The sequence below is a fragment of the Lathyrus oleraceus genome, chromosome 3 (assembly GCF_024323335.1).
Source record: "Lathyrus oleraceus cultivar Zhongwan6 chromosome 3, CAAS_Psat_ZW6_1.0, whole genome shotgun sequence".
NCBI classification, from domain to species: domain Eukaryota; kingdom Viridiplantae; phylum Streptophyta; class Magnoliopsida; order Fabales; family Fabaceae; genus Lathyrus; species Lathyrus oleraceus.
This window is the reverse complement of record NC_066581.1, coordinates 355059680-355084836: the sequence shown is the minus strand read 5'-3', so window position 1 is coordinate 355084836 and position 25157 is coordinate 355059680. Positions and strand designations below refer to the sequence as shown.

Below are 25157 nucleotides of genomic sequence, written 5' to 3'. Positions count from 1 at the left end.
TCCACCTTCTCAAATTTGTTTTCCTTTATTACTAGACAAGAACATCAAAAATCTGACACAACCGGCCACCTCTATAAGACACCCCGACCATTGTTGTTCTACCACTTCCATCAACCATTATGCAAACCAACCACTTAGTTCATTTTCTTCAACAACCAAACTTTTCCTCCCTCATCTTTCATGAACCTACTGTAAACACCATCAACAACGCCTTTCGCCCACCCTTTACCGTTAAACCATTACTACAGGTCACTACACAACCGCATCGTGGCTCCTCCGCATCCTCTCGCCACCGTGATAATCTCGTCGCCGATGTAACACCCAACTCAAACATCAACAACACTTGCAACAAAGTTCAGCAACAACAAATAACCGGATTTGCTTTAGCAACATCACAACAATTGTCACTCCATTGGATTCTGCCACAGATTCAACAACGCACCTTAACCACATTTTGTTTTCATAGTGATAACTTTCACTTAAACCTTTTCTTTTCTGTTGTTGGTTGTGCACATTTTGCGCGTTTGAGGCTTGAGGCTTGCATCTTAAGTCTTGAAAGTGATATATAAACTGTGCAAATATTTGAGTGAAGTTGTGATTAAGTGGAAACATGTTTTTTTGTGAATGTCTCTGTTATGCTGAAGGTTGAAAATACTTGAAGTTCAATTAAATTAAAGTTGGATGTTCCGGTAATATTTGGTTTTCTAGTTATTATGATCTTAGTTAGATATGACATTACATTACTAAGTGAATTTTGTTTGTATACTATAAAATGCTTTACGAATCTGTACTTGCATTTCTTGTGATTCATTAAATCCATCTAATTTCACGAAATTTCTAGATCTAAAACATGTATATGCTATAGGTGTGTGATTTTGTTTTGTGTTAGGGAGAAAATTGTTGAAAGAGTGAGTTAAGGAATTCTGTTTTGTCTTAATAACTTGTTCTTATTTTTTTTCCGCAGTTACTTTATTCCTTAAGTCCTTTGTTTTACTTTATTTATTTGTTCATTATAATTATATATATATATATATATATATATATATATATATATATATATATATATATATATATATATATATATATATATATATATATATATATATATATATATATATATATATATATATATAGAAATGAAGGAGGCCCATCAATATTTTTGCCCTCCATACCTTGCAATTAATTTGTTAATTTTGTTAATAAATCCATTAATTTGCATTGTGGTTGCTTATTTCCATTGTGGTAACGGTAATTTCATACCATTATGCTGCAAAATTTTCAATATACAATATTCACCGTTGATTCAAACTCTCGCCATTACTCAAAATACCTCAACAAATTCAAATACAATTTTTTAAACTTTGTTTTTATTTTTGTTCAATTGACAAGTAAAAAGTTATTGAAAATTCAATAGCTTTCGTGTCGTCTTTTTAAATTTTTGGGTAAGATCAAATGCAAATTTTGTTGCATATTAATCTCTATATGCATGATATTTTCAATAATTTTACATGCATTGTTGAAAAAAGAACAAGAGATTAATAACTATTTCACTAGTTTTCACGGAAGAAGTTTCAAAACTATAGCATATATGAGTTTTATTCATATGAGTTTTATTTCATTGGTATTAAAGAGTACAATAATATCACTATGTATAACAACAACAAGTCTTAGATAAACATATACCACCTTTATTATATCCGAAAAAAGAACAACTGTTTGTGCACTCTATATTATCTACGCAATCCTTACGTTCGATGCACTTATATATTGGTTGCGGAGTCATGGCATCTAGATTAGTTATGAATCCTGCAACAAAAATAAAGATAAAGTTTAACAAATGCAATAGATTATGAGTTCAAATTACAACCATAAAAATAATGTTGCGGTATCTCTGCAATTGAATTACACCACAGCTTGTTTATGGTTAATTAATGTAAAAAGATATAAAATAAATGATATAAAAATAACTTGTTCTTATTACCTGAGAGCAAAATAAAGGCAACACACAAAATCATCCAAAGTCGAGATTGATTGATAGAAGCCATCGAGTAGTTTTTGATATTATGCCTAGACTAACATATGCTTATTATATATATACACCTAACAATTATCTATCATTTATTTTCATTTATTAATTCAATATTTTCTTTACCTTTTGTGGTATTAATTTTACAACAATTAATTCATATTAATTGTGGTCAAATAAAGAATATTTTAAAATTTATTAAAAAAAGATCAAAATAATGATCTTCTTCACTACTAATAAAAATTAAAAATTTAATAAAAATTAAAACCTATTTTTAATACTATAAAAAACTATGATATTCCATTTTTTGAGTGTATGAATTGTACCTTTAAAGGATTTATTTAATAACTTATTTTGAAGTAAAAGAGCGTTAAAATTTTAAAATGTGAAAAATATAATTGATATACTAGAAATTTTTGTTTTATATTCATATTGACAATATGAAATAAAGACATTAATTTTATTCTTTACCATAAATATGTATTTGTATATGATTTTAATAATATTATAATGTTTAAAACATAAAGAAAAGTTAAATTAACTAATTAGATTACCACAAATAATGTTTAAAAAATAAAGAAAAGTTAAATTAACTAATTAGATTAGTGAAAAATATTTCTTCCATATATAAAATATACTCTTTATCATCTATCTTAGCCACATATTTTCCAAAATATATTGTTTAAAAAATAAAGTATAGTAAATTATAATTGATTTATAATAATTATCGTTTTAATCTGATAATATTATAAATTTTAAATTTAATCATTTTTTACCTACATACATTTATCCTAAAGTTTTTAAGATAAATCATTATTATTTTGATTATTCTGATTTTTGTTAAATATAAAATTTAATTTAATTAATTAATTAAATATTAATTCAAATATTTTAATTATTACCAAATAAAAATATTTATTATATAAAAGATATTGAAATGAAGAAAAAAAACTTATGTCGAAACAAATACTTATATTTGTGATGGTATTTTGTATTCTCTAATTATAAAAAAAAGTTAAAGAAAATTAAAACGTATATATTTTTTTCTCTCTTCTATAGATGATATTTTTCATTTTTTGTTATTTTTTAACTATTAGATTAATCCAACAGTAGATAATCGAATATGGTAGAGGACATGAGAGAAAAAATTGAAGAGAATCTAATTTATATATATATATATATATATATATATATATATATATATATATATATATATATATATATATATATATATATATATATATATATATATATATATATATATATATATATATATATATATATATATATATATATATGGAAAAAAAATTAAATAATGTATCTTATTGAATTATTTATGGTAATAAAAATCTCATAGGACAAGACAGTCAACCAGTACTTAGTCAATATGTTTGGATATGAAAACTAATTGAAAACCCGTAAAAAAAATATAGAAAACTAGGGGCTTGAACGATTTCGAAAGTTAGACCAGATTTTTCTTTTAATTTATAAATATATGATAAATGGTTTTGTTTTTTTAATCAAAATGTTACTTCATTTCATTTCTTTATTCCTTCTTTAATCACTCTAGTACACGTTAAGGTAAACCAAACAAAATATCAAAGTAAAACCAATTTTTCAATTCCTGTATTATTCTCTATTCATTTGATGAAATAAAGTGGATTTTTTTTATCAAAGTGAATTTTGTATAACAATTTATAATACTTAGATTATTTATTTTTTATTATTATTATATTAAAATGAAAATCTTTGATTTACCAGCATATTAACCCGTTTCATTTAGTTTTGAAATTTTGCTTACCTTGTGTAATAGTTAAAATTAATTATTTTATTATCCAATAATCTACAATTTTTTATCATAAAAAAGTGATTCATTATATTTTAGATACTTTTGTGTTATTTATTTATTAATATTTTTTAAATATTTTAAAAAAACTAAATATACAATTTTAAAATTATAAAAAGCTATAAAAATTAATTAAACTACTAAGTGTTGATTATTATTAAATTCTCAATAATAATTTCCTACCACTTTTAAAATATAATTACTCCTTTGTATTATTATTCTTATATAATTACAAAATATATTTATTTAGTTATAATCCATTCAATTGTTGTTCAACCTCGAACTAACTATAAAATCTTGAATTCGTAGGTACGCTGGTTTAATTTCCAGTCCAATTTTGATTACCATGCATTTATCTAATATGATAAAAATAAAATTCTATGTATTTATTAAATTAAATTAATTTAATCATGGAAGTATCTAATATCATCAAGATAATTATATATATAAAATTTCAAAAATATAAAAAGTATGTTGCTATAAAATCTAGTATTATGAAAAAGGGAATGGTTCATGCACTAAAAAATTACTATATTATAATGTTTTAATAAATTATAAAAAATTTATACTTAATTTCTATATATTATAATGTTTGGTAAATTATAAATGTTTTTATAAAAGTATTTAAAAAAGGAATGGTTCAATATATATATATATATATATATATATATATATATATATATATATATATATATATATATATATATATATATATATATATATATATATATATATATATATATATATATATATATATTAATGTTTGGTAAATTATAAATGTTTTTATAAAAGTATCTAAAAAAGGAATGGTTCAATATATAAATATATATATATATATATATATATATATATATATATATATATATATATATATATATATATATATATATATATATATATATATATATATATATATATATATATATATATATATATATATATTGAGGATCCATGGACACAAGGTCATATTAAATTAAATATAAAAAATTTAAATATATATTTCTTTTTTCTAAAAAGTAGTCTATTTTTTTTAGAGAAAAGAAATAACTATTTGATTCATTCTTATTAACTGCATAGGTGAAGAAGAACAATTTGATGTAATGAATGAAATGATTTATGATCTCTGCAATGAAACAATTAGTGAGGGTAAGGTACCAAATTAAAAAACTCAACAATTTTAGGGAGTTCTGAATGTTAGGTGTTGGCTACCATGTCTAATTTGCATGTTCCTCAAAAGGCTATGCTTACGATGTTTGCCCAACAAAACAATGCATACCTAAAAACTATTATCAAGTGAAGAAGTTGGTTTCCATGTTAAAATTGGAGGTATATATATATATATATATATATATATATATATATATATATATATATATATATATATATATATATATATATATATATATATATATATATATATATATATATATATATTATATATATATATATTTGTGTGTGTGCGCGCGCAGACACACGCGTTTATATTTATTCAAAATCCATTGACAATAGATGTAAATCTAAAACTCTTACAAAATCTTAACCGTTAATATGAATAAATCAAAAGATCATATAAGTAGTATATTTTTAGGGGAAAATATGACAAGTATTTTTTATTTATTTCATTTAATATGACACTTTGATTTATTCCTAATAACGATTTAAATTTGGTGTAAGTCTTTTAGACTTAATGAACGAGATTATAATATTTTAAGATAAATATAGAAAGAGATAAAAGAATATACATTTTAAAGGTAAATTAGTTTTATTACAATGAAGAATGAAAATTCAACATTTTGAAAATATTTTTAGGTTATAGTTAAAAAAGGACGTGACCATATTTGAAATCTCATGTTTTATAAGGAGAAATACAGTAAAAAAAAAAAAGGGACTTGGTCAAAACCCACTTAAGCACTAACAAATTTAAAGTTGGAAAAACTTAGATTATCATGATACAAGTATGTGTCAAGAAAACTAGATGAATTATGCCACAGAACATGGGGTTCAACATAGTTGGCCTTCGAAGCCAGCAGCATGTCTGCGCAATAATTTCCCTCCTCGAAGATACGAGAGATGTGAAACTCCATATCTCTAATAATAGCTACATCATTCATCCATCTAGTTTTCATGTTCCAAGGCACGATGTTATAATCTCGAGTCGTAAGAATAACCATGTTCGAGTCCATTTCCAACCAAACCTTAGCAAAGACGGATGTAAAAGCAAAGTCAATAGTTTTAATGAAACCAGAAAGTTCAACATTAATATTATCGAATTTCTCATTGAATTAGCAACTGATATTATATCTCCATTAATATGTGAATAATTATTTTTGATATATTTTGTTTTATAAGTAAATATCAGGTCGAAATTCATTCTACTAACCTTAATAAGTTAGGTTTGAATTCCTTGATAAACTTAAAAATTAATTTTAATGTCTCTTTGTTTTTTTTTAATAAGGGATTCTAATTGAAAAAGAAAAGGAATACACAAAAAAAAAGAATGAGGACTAGGCCAAGACTTTCTCAAGAGGTAATGAATCTAAAAAATGACAATGCTAGCCTATTTTTTTTACAAAATCATCCCTAATTCTTAAAAAGATGTAGTAAAAAGTGTGAGAGATATAGATGTACGTCCTACATTTGCCAAAAAATGCGCATAAAAATTCTCTTCTATGTAAATATGAGTAATAAAAAATTTATTGTTAGAAATTAAATTCATACAAAGGATCCAACGATTTCTTAGCCGCCAATGGATCAAGAAAGAATTGGAAAAAGCCTTAATAACGAATTGAGAATCAGTATCAATCCATAATTTAGACCAATTATTATCATTGGTAATATCAATAGCATGAAGCACAACAGGAAATTCAGCAAGGAAGGAAGACGGAAAGGTAAGAGCCACAACAAAGGCAGTCGGAAAATCCCCAAAATTATTGTGAAAAATCCATACACAACTGGCTTCCAAAGGGTTCAAAGAGAAGGCTCAATCGCAATTGCATATAGGCAAGTCCATAATAAGGGGCTACCAAAGCACTTCCTTAATCCAGGAGCATAAAGAGAATGCAACGGAACATTGAAAGTTTTGATGATGTTGAAATCAAGAATGGAGATGGAGGTAACAGTGGCGGAGTCAGATAAAAAAATTTGGGATGACCGCTAACGTAAAATAAAGATTATAAATAAAATGTAAATATTATTTTAAATAAAACATTAAAGTTAAAATAAATACAAAGTTAATTACTAAAAATTTAAATTAAATGACTTAAAACTACCTTAAAGTAATGCTTTACGCGTTCCGAGTGACTCAAAATCGTCAATAATTGACTCCAAACTAATGCTTGCACTAATCTCCCTTTCAATATATACTGTCATGCTATCTCCAAGAAACCCATCATCCATCTTGTTTCTCAACTTAGTCTTAATAATTTTCATTGCTGAAAAAGACCTCTCAGTTGTGGCCGTAGAAACGGGAAGAGTCATGATAAGACGAAGTAGTCTATCAATCAAGAAGTAAGTTTCAGCCTGTCCAGATGCAACCAAACATGAACATAGTTCTTGAATAGTTGATAAATTATTCAAGTTTGATGCTTGATGAGCAACAAATAGAAAATATTGGAGTTGAAATTGCAAATTATTCTTCTCTTGATCACTAAAATTCATAGGATAATATTTTTCAACTAAAAAACAAATAGTATCAATGCTAAAAGCTTTATATCCATCCTTAGGAGATAAAGAACAAGAAAGAGTTAACAAATACATTGCTTGCTCACTGAATCTGCTATTCAACTCTTGTAACAAGAAAAAGATTTCAACTTTAAAGTAATGTTGAATTGTGACTTGATTCTCTTCAAGACGGGAGCGTCCAAATCTTGTTGTTGAATGAACATCATTAAGATCAGGAATCTCAATACCATGCTTTTCACAAAAAATATACCACTTTAGTAAACAATATATCCCAACCATTTTCTCTCAAACCTTGAATAAGATGTTTTGTTGAACGAACCAAGTTCATAGCATTAACTACATCTTAATTTTTTTTGTAAGGCTTGACAAAGCATATATGTTATTCCCATGATTTCTTTTATCAAGTGCAAAATAAATATAAAATCAAATGCCTTCAAGTAATTGTAACAACTATTTGCATCCCCACGTCTAGCATAACTCTCTCTATCTTTTGCAATTTTTTTAAAAACTAAACAAGTTGCTTCATACATGTTTATCAAGCTAGAAATTGAATCGTAATGTGATCCCCAACGAGTATCTCCAGCTCATTTCAATGTACCAACTTGATTTGCACCTTTACCAGTTACAATCTCATTAATCTATAACAAATAAGCAATTTCTTCTAATTGGGCAGCTTGTAACTCATCATGACGCTTTGTAGAAGAACAAACGAAATTCACAACAAAGATCAGCTTCTCAAAAAAATTATGAACAGGTTTGACTTCTCTTAATGATGTAACTAATGCAAGTTGCAATCGATGAGCAAAACAATGAACATAGTATGCACAAGGACAATCCTTCATAAAGAGGGCTTGTAAACCATTCCATTCTCCTCTCATATTGATAGCACCATCATACCCTTGGCCACGAATGTTAGAAACATCAAGGTTATGTCGAGAAATTATATCACATATTGCTTCTTTAAGAGTTAAAGATGTGGTGTCTTTAACATGTGCCACATCAAAAAATCTCTCTTGTATTAAACCAACTTTATCAACAAATCTTAATACAAGAGCCATTTGTTCCTTTTTTGACTCATCACGAGCTTCATCAACAACGATACAAAATTTGGAATCACCAATTTCCTCACGAATACTCTTTTTCACCCCACTAGAAAGAATTTGCAAGAGCTCTTTTTGAATTTGATGTGAAGTATACTAGCAATTTTGTGGAGCATTTTCCAACACAACTTTTACAACTTCATCATTGTAGGATGCTAAAAGTTTCAATAACTCAAGAAAGTTACCTTGATTTCTTGATTCGCTACTTTCGCCGTGACCCCTAAAAGCACAAGCTTGTAGTGTTAACCAACGAATAGTGTCAATTGAAGTCTTGAGTCGTAATCGATTATTCATTCTTTGACTTGAACTTTGCACTTGAATAACATTTCTAATATGACCATCTTGATTCAACAAGTCTTGACAAGCTTTCATTGCATTGTTGTGTGGTGAGTAAGGATCCTTCCCTATGTGTTTAAGAAAGGAACAATGTTTTCCATTCCTAACTTTCTTCCAATTTCTAAAACTCATAGAAATAAAGACAAGTGATCTGGGACGTCCACTTAGTTTTTTGCTAAAAAGGTAACATGGTAAGCAATATGCGGCATCTTCAGATGGTGAATAATCTAACCATGATGGAAATATGCTAAACCAAGTATGTTGAAACCTTCTCGGATGATCCTCGTTACCGGATAAAGGATAGTTTTCTAAATGAATTTGATATGGACCCCGTTTTAGATAAGATCTTCGTATTGCATCCACTTGATTTGGTGGATATTGCCAAATTGGAGGACGCTTTTCAGGATCACGTTCTAAAGAATTTTCAAAACCATGATGCTCTTCAATTGTTGGATTCTCAAGAACTGTTTCAGATTCGGATGTCGGGATTATAATTTCTTCATCTCTCTCTTCTCTTTCAATTTCACATGCTTTCCTTTTGAAAAAAGAATCAATTTTCCTATTATTCATCTTTACTCTTCATATAATATCATATCAGATCCAAAAATCAATTTAGAGAACATAAAATATAAAAGAGAAAAAAATTAATAAACTTAATTAATCAACTTTAATCCGTTTTTAAATACCGGTAACTTCACTATTAGAAATTAGCAGCAACAATGATTAAATAAACCTCATTACAGTGTATAACTATATTTGTAAATTACAGTGTTATGAATTGGCTTAATAAACCTCATATAGATTATTTTAACACATCAAGAAAAAAGAACCTTAAAAATCTCAAAAACACAAATCAAGCAATCACTTTAATTTGTTACTTTTTATAAAAGAAGAATGAATAAAGTTTTTTACCTGTTAGATGCCGATCACTTTAATCTATTCCGATTCTGGTGTCGGTAGCAAACCCATATGAGAAAGAAAGGAAAGGTAGGAGCTTTTTACCTTATCTGTATTTTAACCTAACTTTGAATGAAAAAGAAAAGATAAAAATTAATTTTAATTTAAAATAAGGATGTTTTAGTAATTTAATATATTTGAATTAAAAGAAAAGTTGAGGGGTGGTCGTGGCCTTCCCACGTTCCCCCTCAGTTCCGCCACTGGGAGGTAATGAGCTTAAAATGGGAACCAGTCGACATGATCATATCTGAAATCACTACAAGAAAATAACGATCTAGCTACTAAAATATAGCGTCGGTCCTAACTCCGATGCTCATGGTTACTTTCGTCCATCTGTTGTCTCATTGCCATAATAGGATTCGTAGTGAATTTGGCATTGTTTAGGAACCAAAACTCATCTCTAATTGGGGTTGCATGGTCCGACCAAAGTTACTCATGGCCGGTCCCGATGCTAATAGTGGCGAATATGCATTTACAATATTGTCAGCAAATGTCGAAGGGTTAGTATATAAGTTAGCCATCATAGATGTTAGCATACCGTAAGGTTGTTCACGCCCAAACATAGGCATTGTGAAACTGGTAGTAAAAGGCATAAAGTCGGCCATAGTAGGTCTAGGAGTCACTTGATATCTAAATATTATCCCTTTTTGAGAATTTGACGATACAATCGAGGTTGAAAGCATGATCATGGTTGACTATATGTCCGTCGTGCTAGCGATATAGGGGATTGGTTCATTCGAACTTGAAGTGACCTTGCCCGCCCCTGCGCTATTGGATGATTGTTCTCCATTGTGGTTTCTGGAAGTAACCATTTTCCTAACGTATCTCCTCTTTGGATTTCTAACTCCTTTTTGAGTTATCTCACTACCTCGCAATCTCATGCACACTCATAATATGAGAATTTTCTTAAATGAATAATTTTGCAAATAATTTCTCAAAAAATAAAAAATATAATTTTTTTCATACAAAAGGGTCTCACTAGACATGCAATTTTGTTGATCCCAATATATATTATGTGAAAATCAATTATTTAAAAGATGTTTTTTTTACGTTGAAGTCAAAATGTAAAAGACACAAAGATAATTACAATGACTGAAAATGAAATAAAAAATAATTGAAATAAAATTCAATGAAGTAAATAACTAAAGATAAAAATCTTGATTTGTAAAAAATAGAATGCATTCTTGACTCATAAAAATATAAGTGTATGCTCACATAAATTAATCCTAAATTAACAGTCTATAACGTCTAATAAGAAAAATATTCCACATCTCGACAAAGTTCCAGTGTCCTCATGTAACCGTTTAATCTTATCCACAATTCTACTTTTAGCCATAAACCCATTTACACATGAAATTTAATGGATTTTATAATTAATGCACGTGTCATATATATATATATATATATATATATATATATATATATATATATATATATATATATATAATGGTTCAACTTACTCAAAATCATTGACTTTAAATTAGATTTAATCAAATACTTAATTAATTAAAATACTAATTTGACCAATAGATTATATTCACTAGTAAAGGACCCGTGCGTTCGCACGCGTCGCGCAAGTACAATAATTTATTTAAAAAAAATTAAAATATAATATATTTTTTTGTTTATATATATATATATATATATATATATATATATATATATATATATATATATATATATATATATATATATATATATATATATATATGGTTGGATCAATCAACGTACACAAATTTATTGCATAAGAGTTTTTTTAATGTAATGGATGTTAAATGATCAATAAATGGGTTCAAAAAATTTCCACAAATAACTTTTTCCAATTTGGGACATGATAAAGTAAAACATTATTAATTTATAGTAATATAATTTGCTTAATTTTTTTGTATACTATATTAAGGAAATAATCAAAATATATAATACAAAAATATTTTTACATTTTATTGATATATTGATATATAATAAACATTCCATTGTTAATGTTTTGAATAAACATTCCATTTATCATTGAGATTTTGGACATAAGAAATAAAAATATATTTATTTAGTAATGAATTAAATTTTCCAATCTGTTACTAATTTGAGGTATAAAAGCGCAAATATTAACCTTCATAATAAATGATTATTTAACCAAAATACATAAACCATGTAAAAGAAATACCAGAACCTCATTTGTTTTAAAATATAGTAATGAATACTACCAAATGTTGAAATTAATTGCAATTGATACAGTAAGGTTTAATGCAATAAAAGATATTGAAACAAAAGGTTCACAATTTTAGTTAAAATTGTGAGAAATAAGTCCAGCAACAAAAATGATTTAACTTCGTACAATTCTTTGGTCCTTAAAAAACTGGGTTTATACAAAACCTGTCCGCAACCTTTTAGGAAGTGATGATTCAAAACCTGCCCGCAACCTTAAAAAACTACAATAATAACTAATTTGATTTTAGGATATTGATTTCATTTTGGAATGATAAGATTGCAACAACAATAAAATAACGGTAATATTTTTTTAGTAGTATAAATAGGTAATTTATTTTATCACATTTTTCACTCACATCTAATCTAAATTTGACCAATTTATTTTATTTAATTTTAATTTTTTTGTGTACACATTTCATTTGAAAATGAACGTCAATCAACATAACACATGCTCCAATTTTATGCAAAATGATGGAAGTCCTCTTTGTATCCCAAATCAACAAAACATCCCATATTTTGGAAATCCACCTCTTATTCCAAATCCACACCATAATTCAAGATTTCAAAATTCTCTTTTTATCCCAAATCCATAAAATAATTCACCCATTGGAAATTACTCATATCATACATCTCCTTACCCAATGAAAAACTCTCTTTTAATGTATTTTGATATATTTGAATCAATTTTTTAATTATATTTTATATAATATATAGTAGGATTTAGTGGGGCCCATTTTCTTAGCCCACTTTAATTATTTACAATCATTTTCTTGTACAACTAAATGTATAAAGAATTGATATTCTTATTGATTTATTACAAATCATGCATAACATTAATTATCTTACGGCTGAATTATTTTAATACTCCACTGACCTAGTCAATAGAAAGGAGGCAGTGGACATAATTATTCATTTCAACCCCCAACTATATTTTGACAAATAAATAATTTAAATATGTTGAGTTATAATAATATATATGATGACGTGAGATTGGTAAAAAGTATAGTTGCATGCTTAACTTAATCATTTCAAACAAACAATGTAGATTTTCCATTACCAATCAAAAGACAATTCACTATATATGATAATTATACCTTGTTTTTTTACAAATCCTTAATTCAGTTGAATGCAAGATTCAAACATTGCTCCAACATTTCTGAACTACCTGCAATTTTAACATATGTATTAGACTTTGAAAAAAATTGTAAAAAAAATGTGTTTCTATGTGTTTTCTATAATTAGTTTTGAAGGATTTCATAATAAATTTTTATGTCATTGTTTTTTTAATTTCTAACACCATTAGACATGCTGAAACCAAACATGACATGCAATAATCTATTTATAATTTAGTCGTATACACATATTTCATAAGATGACAACGTATTTTGTTATCAATCTAAAATACTTATTAACATTTGAAGATATGATACTCATATAAATTTTGTAGTTGAAAGAACAACAAAACACAATGTTCAACATAATAACATAGGATTTTGAATAATTTCACACACATGAATTAAATACTCATTATCATCCTTTAAACCATACATGAAATATAAATGTCAATTGTAATCCCACAAAATAAACACTTCAAAAAAGTAAGAACACATCCTACAACCAAAACATATCATGTTCTTAACAACTTCATACTTAAACTCATTCTGGTGCTAAAAAGTTCATAAAATATATTTCAATATCAAATTTCTGAAAATTCTAATTAAGAAGATGGTTCTATCTTTAATTTCTTGGATGGTTTGGTGCATGATAATTGCGTAGCGCCAGACGCTTCAAAATCAACTTCTTCACCCTTGTCAGCAATTACAACATCCTTAGTTAGAGTCATTAGAATGATTGATTCTGGATCATTTTCACCAGATGCAGATAATGTTTGCTTGCAATATAAAAAATTAATTGTCAGATATAAAATGAATTATAATAATACAATATTTATCATAGAAAATTATTATGTTAACAAATGAAGATACTTACTGCGGAAGTTTCCAAATTTTCTTTTTTAGGGACCAACTTTGCATATTCAGTTTTAGACTGATTCTGCACATTGAAACATCGAATATTTATTATACTTGTTAAATGTTTAAATAATACATGAATTAAGTGAATATTATACGTCTTCTACTATGTAGTCATTTTCAATCTCTTTAACAAAGGCTTCATCATCATAAAGCTTCCAAACAAACGCTTGGGAAAACGTTGGCTGCACCTTAACTCTAAAAGCCATTTTCTTATTCAACAGCATTTCAAGCTCATCAGGATAAACCATTGGATCATCTTCTCCATTCTAATGGAAAAATAAAATATCAACCATGAGTGATAATCTGAACTTTACAACTCGATAAACTATTAACATTTTAACTTATGTATAACAATGTACCTCCACCATAGAGTTATGCATAAATTCAGCAGTCATTCCAAGTATAACAGCACATTCGGAATCCCAGAATACAAATCGATATTTTGATTCACCATTGCTAACATATATCTCAATCTTGTACCTATAGTATTTTAAACGAAGAAAATAATATGATTAATAACAAATCCATTACCAAATTTATTTGCAATTCATCTAGATTATATGTACCTTGGTATAGGCTGTTCGACTTTTTGCCCACATGAACATTCATAAGCTTTTTCAGGATTAGGTGCCTTCGAAGAACACCTTGTGCAGCCATAATAAAACCATCCATACTTTGAGACAGCAAATTTCAATGTGGTTGCTACAGTAACACATAAAGTTTCCTAAAAGCAAATCAAAAATGATATTAATTTCAAAAAGCAAATAATATAATTGTAATAGTAAAGATAAATTCGGCTCTATAGTATTCAACTTACATGTTTGATTTTGCAGAACTGACTTAAGGACATACATTTCGCATTATGAACAAACCTTTCTACTGGCGAATACTGAGAACCACCAGACCAATTAGAAAGAGATTTTGCAGATTGAGTAGGCTTCTCCTTCTGTTCATTAGTAGGCAACCTATAGAAATAAGATTGTTTTTGAAATTAAAAATTATGTATAATAATCTGAATATAAATAAATAAATAAAATCCATACTTAGACATAAAATCTTGAATTTCAGGGATGTCTTCATTTATCAACAATTTGGAACCACTCCATGCATTTGACAGTGTAAATTGTATAATTAATATAAAAATTATTGAACGTATAATGAAAAATACAAATCAGCTATGTATTTATAAAGTCTGATAGTGTAATACCTTGGCCATCTTTTACCATTGCATGAGTGAGCAGAATTACAATAGCTCCATTGTTTTTAGGATCATTGTAGTAAGCCAAAAATTTTGATCCATAGATTTCCCATAAATTGCAATTTATGCAATTACCCCTATTTTGCAATATAAATAAACAATATTATATGATGGGATTCAGTGATGCAAAATATATAAATTTATCAAACACATAAGTTATGAAAACAATGCGCATTACTTCAAATCTTTCAGCACAACAAAAACAACAACTTTCTTCCCCGGAGTGTTGGATTGGATATGGTTTATCTCACTAACAGCACCAATAATATCTACATTAAAGTAAGGTTCATTATTGAATGTGTTTGCAAATATATAAGTTATATAAGTTATAATAGAATTTAAATTACCTTCCAGTCTATCGGTTTTGCATTTGCCTTGAAGTATCTCACCAAAATCTTTAAAGAAATATCCTTTAGGTGGAATATTTTGAAGTTCGATTGCCTTCATTGTGGTACCACCAAGAAACACAATTTTTTTTGAATGATCACATACCTTCCACTGAAAATCATTGTTATAGACACGGCCATTGTTTATAATGCAGGTCATATTCTCCTTAATGACCTCTTTCCATTTCAGTAAATGGTCATGACGAATAAGGACCTGAATCCGATCACCCTAACAAAATGAAAATAATCTTCTTTTTATATGTTATACAAAAAAGCATTTTGTTGTAATTACTAACTATCATACAAAAATCTATACTTAAAAAAAGAAAAGCAATTTATCAAGGAATTCATAACAATCATCTCCAAATGTTCAATACCCTTATTATTCACAACACTCCAAACATCCATTATTCGAACAGCAAGACGCCAAGTTTCTTTTGAGTCATTGATGTCTTTCACAGAATCAACCTTTCTACTCATTTTCACTGAAAAAAATTTAAAAATTAATGTAACTGCAAATTTAGATGACTATAAAATTACAAACCTAATAACCTGGAAAAAAAAAGAGTATATACATTTGATAGAGGTGTGTGGCAAAATGCTGAAAAGGATCCAACCTTTGATGTTACACATATATAACATCGTTTTGATTGTATAATTATATGTTATTAAATTATAACTTTAAATTAAAAATAACTATTTAATATAGTTGATTAATATTAATTGAGTAATTTAATATTATTGTTAATTTACCTACCAATTAATTATTATTATTGTTATTATTATTATTGATATTTACCCGCCATATATGATAAGAATATTTTTAAAATTTAAATAGTATATTTATTATTTGATTTGATTTGATTTAATTGAGATCCAAACTCTATAAATTAAAATCGGTTACTTATTATGAACAATAATATAGGGTCATTCCAATGTCAATCTATTATTAATTGAATTTTACCTAGATGTAATTTTGCAATAACACGTTGGCATATTGAATCTTATACTACTGTTATCTTTGCACTAACATATTTTATCCTTTCAACAAAATAATAAAATGTATTATAATAATTATAATAAAAATGTATTAAAATCAAAAGCAATTAAAACTGTTTACAGTAAATAAAAATATAGTCTAATTTCTTCATGATCATAAATATTTAAAGAAAAATTCATTGAAATAAAAAATCAATAATAAATCAAAAGTTGAAATAAATGCTAATGACACAACATATATTTAAAATTTTATTTGATATATTTTTATATAATAAATAAATTAGTAATAAGTAAATGAATAATCAAATAGAATAGAATTTTAAGATGTTATTCTATATTTTTATTTACTGTAAACAGTTTTATTGCTTTTGATGTTAATACATTTTTATTATAATTCGGTATACAGAATGTACGTATTTACTATAATTATTCTGTTGAAAGGATAAAATATGTTAGTGCAAAGATAACAAAGGTATAAGATTCAATATGCCAGCATGTTATTGCAAAATTACATCTATGTAAAATTCAATTAATAATAGATTGACATTGGAATGACCCTATATTATTGTTCATAATAAGTAACCGATTTTAATTTATAGAGTTTGGATCTCAATTAAATCAAACCAAATCAAATAATAAATATACTATTTAAATTTGAAAAATATTCTTATCATATATGACGGGTAAATATCAATAATAATAATAACAATAATAATAATAATTAATTGGTAGGTAAATTAACAATAATATTAAATTACTCAATTAATATTAATCAACTATATTAAATAGTTATTTATAATTTAAAGTTATAATTTAATAACATATAATTATACAATTAAATATATATTTTTATTAAATTGTAAAATGGTAGAGTTAGTTAGAGTATTAAATAGAGTTTAGTACGAAATTACTTATAGGAACATGAAACATGAAAGTAGTTGTATTATGGATTGTAATTAGGGTAATTAAGTAATTATGGTGGTAATTAACTTTTATATATTAAAAGTAGATTTTAAAAATTATGATTTAGAGTAATTTAAATCCCATTATATATATATATATATATATATATATAATATATATATATATATATATATATATATATATATATATATATATATTGTTTTATTAAAATACAATAATTTAAACATTTTTTTTTTTTCAATCTACAAGTAAAAAAGTTTAAAATTTCGTAGCTTTTGCATCTGTTTTTTTAAATTTTTGGTTAAGAACAAACGCAGATTTTGTTGCATATTTATGTGTATATGCATGATATTTTCAACAATTTTACATGCATTTGTTGAAAAATGAAAGAAGAGATTAATAACTATTCACTAGTTTTCGACGAGGATGTTTCAAAAGTATCGCATATATGAGTTTTATTCATTCAATATTGCATATATGAGTTTTATTTCATTGGTATTAAAGAGTACAATAATATCACTATCACTATGTATAACAACAACAAGTCTTAGATAAACATATACCACCTTTTTTATATCCGAAAAAAGAACAACTGTTTGTGCACTGTATATTATCTACGCAATCCTTACGTTCGAGGCACTTATATATTGGTTGCGGAGTCATGGCATCTAGATTTGTTATGAATCCTGCAACAAAAATAAAGATAAAGTTTAACAAATGCAATAGATTATGAGTTCAAATTACAACCATAAAAATAATGTTGCAATATCTCTGTAATTGAATTACACCACATTTTGTTTATGGTTAATTAATGAAAAAATAAAATAAAATAAATGATGTAAAAATAACTTGTTCTTATTACCTGAGAGCAAAGTAAAGGCAACACACAAAATTATCCAAAGTCGAGATTGATTGAAAGAAGCCATCGAGTAGAATTTCACTTTGTGTGATGTGTTTGTGATATTGATGTCTAGACTAACATATGCTTATTATATATATACACCGAACAATTATCTATCTTTTATTTTGATTTATTTATGCATATTAATTGTGGTTAAATAAGAATATTTTAATAAATAATGTATCTTTTTGAATTATTTATGGTAATAAAAGTCTGATAGGACAAGACAGTCAACCAGACTGTTTAACTATGAATCAGAACATTAGTTAATATGTTTGGATATGAAAACTAATTGAAAACCGGTAAAAAAATCATATTTTTCTTTTAATTTATAAAATATATGATAATGGTTTTTTAATAACTTATTTTGAAGTAAAAGAGCGTTAACAATTATGTAGTAATAAATTATATGAGTATTGTGTTGTGATATTTTTGATGGTATTTTGTATTATCTAATTATAAAAAAAATTAAAGAAAATTAAAACCTATATATTTCTCTCTCTTCTATAGATTATATTTTCTCTTTTATTATTTTTAACTATTAGATTAAGGGTAATCCTAACTTGTGCCCCAAGGACACAAGTTAAGAAAGCCACTTATAGAAAGTTTATATTGGAAAAAAACAATCAAAAAATTAATTTTATATTTTTATTAAAATCAATACACAATTTCGAAGATAACATTTCTTTATTTGATTCTTAACTTGTGCCCTAGGGACACCAATTAACATTACCCTTAGATTAATCCAACCGTGCATAATTGTAGATGATAGAGGACATGAGATAAAAAATTGAAGATCATCCCATTCATATATATATATATATATATATATATATATATATATATATATATATATATATATATATATATATATATATATATATATATATATATATATATATATATATATATGATAAAAATTAAATTAAATAATACATTTTATTAAATTATTTATGGTAATAAAAACCTAATAGGACAAGAGTCAACCAGACGGTTCAACTATGAATCAGAACTTTAGTCAATAAGTTTGGATATGAAAACTAATTGAAAACCGGTAAAAAAAAAATTAGAAAACCAGAGGTTTAAACGATTTTGAAAGTTAGACCAGATGTTTCTATTAATTTATAAAAATATAAAAAAATGGTTTTGTTTTTGAATCAAAATGTTACTTCATTTCATTTCTTTATTCCTTCTTTAATCACTCTAGTACACATTTAGGTAAACCAAATAAAAAATCAAAGTAAAAACTATTTTTCAATTCCTGTATTATTCTCTATTCATTTGATGAAATAAAGTGATTTTTTTTTATCAAAGTGAATTTTGTATAACAATTTATATTCAATAGATTATTTATTATTATTATTATTATTATTATTATTATTATTATTATTATTATTATTATTATTATTATTATTATTATTATTATTATTATTATTATTATTATTATTATGAAAATCTTTGATTTATCCGGCATATTGACCCGGTACTTTTAGTTTTGAAATTTTGCTTATCATGTGTAAAAGTTAAAACTAATTATTTTATTATCAAATAATCTGCAATTTTTATCATAAAAAAGTGAGTCATTATATTTTAGATACTTTTGTGTTATTTATTTTTTAATACTTTTTAAATATTTTAAAATAATTAAATTTACAATTTTAAAACTATAAAAAGCTGTAAAAAATTAACTAAACTACTAAGTGCTGATTATTATTTAATTCTCAATAATAATTTCCTACCACTTTTAAAATATAATTACTCCTTTGTATTATTATTCTTATATATTTATAAGAATTATTTATTTAAATATAATCCGTTCAATTGTTATCCAACCCCGAACTAACTATAAAATCTTGAATTCGTTGGTACGCGGGTTTAATTTCTAGTCCGATTTTGATTATCATGCATATTTATCTAATATGATAAAAATAAAATTCTATGTAAATATTAAACTAAATAAATTTAATCATGGAAGTATCTAATATCAGCAAGATAATTATATATATATAATTTCAAAAATATATAAAAGTATGTTAGGAAAAAGAAATGACCAAATATTTTTTTATATTATTTGATATAACCATTTGATTCAATCATATTAAAGATTGAGATTTTGTTTAAGTGTTTTATATATATAATGGTAAAAAAAATTATTACTCTTCAGATTAAAAATAAATGATTGAGATTAAAACGTTCATTTCAAGGAAAATATGTATGTCTCTTTCATCATTCATTATTCATATAAAATAGACACACATGTCCCTTAAATGAACGTTGTAATCTCAACCATTTATTTTAAATCTAAAAAAGAATAATTATTCTTATTATTGACATATAAAAATAGAATTCTCGTATATATATATATATATATATATATATATATATATATATATATATATATATATATATATATATATATATTATATATATATATATATATATATATATATATATTATATTCAGGATCCATGGACACAAGGTCATATTAAATTAAATAAAAAAATTAAAAAAATATATTTCTTTTTCCTAAAGAATAATATATTTTTTAGAGAAAATAAATGACTATTTCATGCACTCTTATTAAATGTTTAGGTGAAGAAGAATTATTTGATACAATGAATGAAATGATTTATGATATCTGCAATGAAACAATTAGTGAGGGCGAAGTACCATATGAAAAAGCTCAACAAGTTTATGATGCATTAATCTCTGAAAACCAACCCATATATGAAGGAGTTTCTGATTCCAAATTATTTATTTTAGTTAGTTGTTGGATGCAATGTCTAATTGGTATGTTCCTCAAGGTTGCACTGTAGAAGTCGAGCCTTTCTTCCTTTATCATCTCCTAAGCATGGGCTTCGAGGAATCTTTGAGTTAACCCTTAATGGAACCTTTAGTGCCCCAATTGGCCACTAATTTGTTGGTGTTGATACCCAAGACGATTGAGAGTTCGGCCAAGCAAAAACCTTCTTCCAATTTTGGGAATGGGTTGTATTCCTTTATTGATCAGTTAAGAAGTCTCTCATGGTCTTCCAAGGTTGGAGAGATTTGGAAATCAGGGAAGGTGAAGCATCTCATAGTGATGTTATAGTATTAGGCCATTATGGTGATAACACCATAGTCAACTTTCTAGGTTAGAAGATCTACAATGTTACCAAAGTGGGCTATGAATTTGTTGTCCTTGAGGGATAATATTCTTGAGCAAAGGACCTTCAATGAGTTGATGTCAGGACTCTTGAATCTGAAAGTAGATGTGTTTTCCTAGCTGAGGAATCCATAATTGTGTTGGTAAAAGGTCTTGTAATTTTGCATTTGAACAAACAAAATTCTTAAGAGCTTTGCTTATTAGTTGGATGATGAATGTATGTATGAATGATTGGTTTTTTTTATTAATTTCCACGGAACTTAGGCACGGGTTCAAAATCTCAGACCATCGTGACAAAATGTGAGGTTTAATAATGACTGCTTTTCAAACCAGGATTCTCGCTTGGCATGATCTAGGGCTTTTAAGAAATTGGGTGTAAGACATTGCCTCTATAGTCATGGACCTCCTTCAATTTCAACCGCATATGTCAATTTACTTGCCAGGAGACTTCTCTATCAAGGCCATCTACTCTAAATGAGATCTTTGTATTGACCCTTACAAGAAAGGAACCACGGGGACCTATACTACGCGACCATCTGTCTAGGTTGGCCATGGTTAAATGTTCTAAAAGGGGGTCTTAAGGTCACAAACTGTAATAAAGGAAAGGATGCTTATACCGAAAGCACGACGGTCATCAATCCCCTTAAGAGAGTCTACCACTAAGTGAGGTTCTTGTACGACCCTTACGAGTAAGGCACCTCGGGGACCAATACTACTCAACCTCTCTTATCTCAAACAAACTCTCAAACTCAGGTGGTGAGTCTTTCATACAAGGTTTTCATTGCAATCATTATTTCCTCCAAACTTTCTTCGTTATAGAGCCATGGTTTCAGACCAATAGACAAATAAAGAAAATATATACAAGTTAGCAATAAAAGCAATATATACACAAAAAGATAAGTAAAAGGACAAATCCCATTACACGCAAAACGGAGAACAACTCAAACTAGGCTACACTTGCTTAGGGAACTTCTTATGTCCCTAGTGGAGTCACCAAATGTCGCCATCAAGGTCTCAGAGAGAGGAAACTTGATAGACTAAAAACTAATAGGATGCCTCCTTGAAGGGGAGAAGGCAAAATCAGAAGATTTGCCACCGGGTTTTATTTATACGCCTCTATTGGAGAGGTGAGGGGAACTAATCGATAAAACCCTAGAAAAAAGGATATGTGCACGAGAAGCGCAAAGGGGAATAAGAAATCGGTCTCGCAACCGAGACTTAGGTTCGAAAGTCGGTTACGTAAGGGGAAGGTATTAACACACCTCGCGTCCATGGTACTCCATGGGAACCATTTGGGTTGTTTACATATGTAGGTATTTATCATAATTATTATTTTATTTTCTAAAGAATGTGTATAAGGAGTGGTGAGACTCTGGGTTTTTTTTATTATTGTGCTCTCCAAGGATTGTGGCCCTTGTGCCTACGTATCACTCACCGGGGATGAGGAATCAGAGCTCGGTAGATCAGGGTAAAAAAATGTTTGTGTGTTGGTTGGTTTTATCTTTGAGAAAAGGGTTTTTGGGGTAGGTGCCCTAAGGCACAAAAAAATATTGTTTGTGATTAAATTACACTAAAGTCTAGGGTCGAAGGTGATTATTCTAGCCAACAAGTCAAGCGTCTTGCACCTAAAATAATTAGGGTAAGGGTAGGAATGCTCAGTTCTTACTCATTCTCCACCACTTAAGGCTCGTGACGCGCAATATTAATCGTAGTTGTTAAGTGTTTTGAATTTTAATTATGCAAAAAAATTCCACTTGACGTTGAATCAATGGTTTGTTTATTTGATTATGAAATTTGGCTAATGCAACATGAATGCAAAATAACCAACAAGAAAATAAAGGGGCTCATTGTAAGGTAGCCCAAGAGAAAGCCTTTGTATGTTCAAGAGTGATCTAAGCTAAACAAAAAATAATGGTCTTACAAACATGTCCCCCTAAGGTGATTCCATGATACCATTCTTACATCCGGAATGTAAGTACAAATGAAACCCGATGTTCACAAAGTATCACAAAGATAATGGAAAAGACCTCCAAGCAAAGGTCCTAGGATGAGACCCTCTAACTCCAAGTGGATTAAGTGAAATGAATTATTTTGGTCTTATAATTTTATTATGTTTTTGTTGTTTTTAAATGTAATGATAACAATAAAGTAAAGACAAATAATAAAGTATGCATGTTGAAGTTTATACAATGGATATGGTGATGATGAGTACTTAAATGTAAATTACATAAAAGTAAATAACAAAATAACAATGATAGTTACAATAACAAATGGTTAGTGGTAATCAAAGTTAGTAAAGTTAAGTTAAGTTGGTATTATGAACAAATGAACCAATGAAGGTAGAGAAAAACAAGAAAGTGGGGTTTGAGTTGTTTTCACAGTTAATAAAAACTTTTGCAAATAAAACACACACTAAAGATAAAGCTATCAACACAGAAGTTTATCCTGGTTCCCTTGAAATTCAAAGCTACTCCAGTCCACCCGGCCAAGGTGATTTCACCTTCAACAAGAACTTAATCCAATAATCTTGAAAGATTACAACAAAACTGTCTAAGAGGATAAAGATCTGTTAGCCCTCTCAAGTTTACAGACTTCAGAAGTCACTTGAGGAAATATTCAACAATTATTTGAAAATACAATGACGTGTTTAGTGCTTCTAGGTAAGCAGTAGTGACACAATATAAGAAATGAAATGTTTCACACTTAGAGCAACAACTCGTGTGAACATATTTGAACAAGAATGAAAAATAATATGGAATTTTGTTTATGGTATTCTTGTGTGTATGCTTCGTTGCTTTTTATGATGATGATCCTGCCTTTATATAGTGATTTGAGCTAGAGACCGTTAGCTGAGGCATTAATGAATATCTTGGCAATGATGGACTGTTAATGGCATTAAGTTTGTTGTCCTTTCCATACTAATTTTGGAGAGTGTTTAATCTTTTCCAAATAAAGATTCATACTAAAAGTGGAAAGCTTCGTAGCTAAGTCTGTGTGGTAGACCTTGAGTCAGAGTACACGGAGTTCAGATTTTCTTGTTCAGTGTGTATACTTCAGATAGTTGCTGAGAGTAGATTTTCTTCAGAAGTTCTTGATGTATTTTTTTGTAGAGCCTTCTTCGTAGTAGAAGTCACCAGACTTGCTGTGTGGAACTCTTCAGATTCAGAGTGTCTGAGTCTTCTACCGTCAGACTCTGTGAGCTTTGTTTCTTCAGAGTCGGAGCATCTGATTCAATTTATTCTAAGTTGCCTATTCTGAACTTGCATGATATAAAATGTTTGTCTATCTGATCCTTTTTCTCTCAGAGTCTTGCACACTTAAATAAATTTGTTATGATACCAATTTGTTTCATCCTTTGTT

At 27.1% G+C, this 25157-nt stretch overlaps 1 long non-coding RNA gene across 3 annotated transcripts in view; it reads right to left on the bottom strand.

Annotated features, from left to right (window-relative positions):
• Positions 1–1569: 1569 nt before the first annotated feature.
• LOC127129256 (uncharacterized) overlaps positions 1570–25157 on the bottom strand; it is a 29620-nt gene continuing 6032 nt past the window's right edge. The window contains exons 1-2 of one of the 3 annotated variants that reach the window (XR_007806255.1): positions 1982–2088; positions 1570–1806 (exon numbers count right to left, since the gene is read on the bottom strand). This is a non-coding gene — a long non-coding RNA (uncharacterized LOC127129256). Of the gene's footprint in view, positions 1807–1981; positions 2089–18178; positions 18438–25157 lie in introns of those variants that run through there. The other 2 variants (XR_007806252.1, XR_007806254.1) reach the window with 2 other exon arrangements.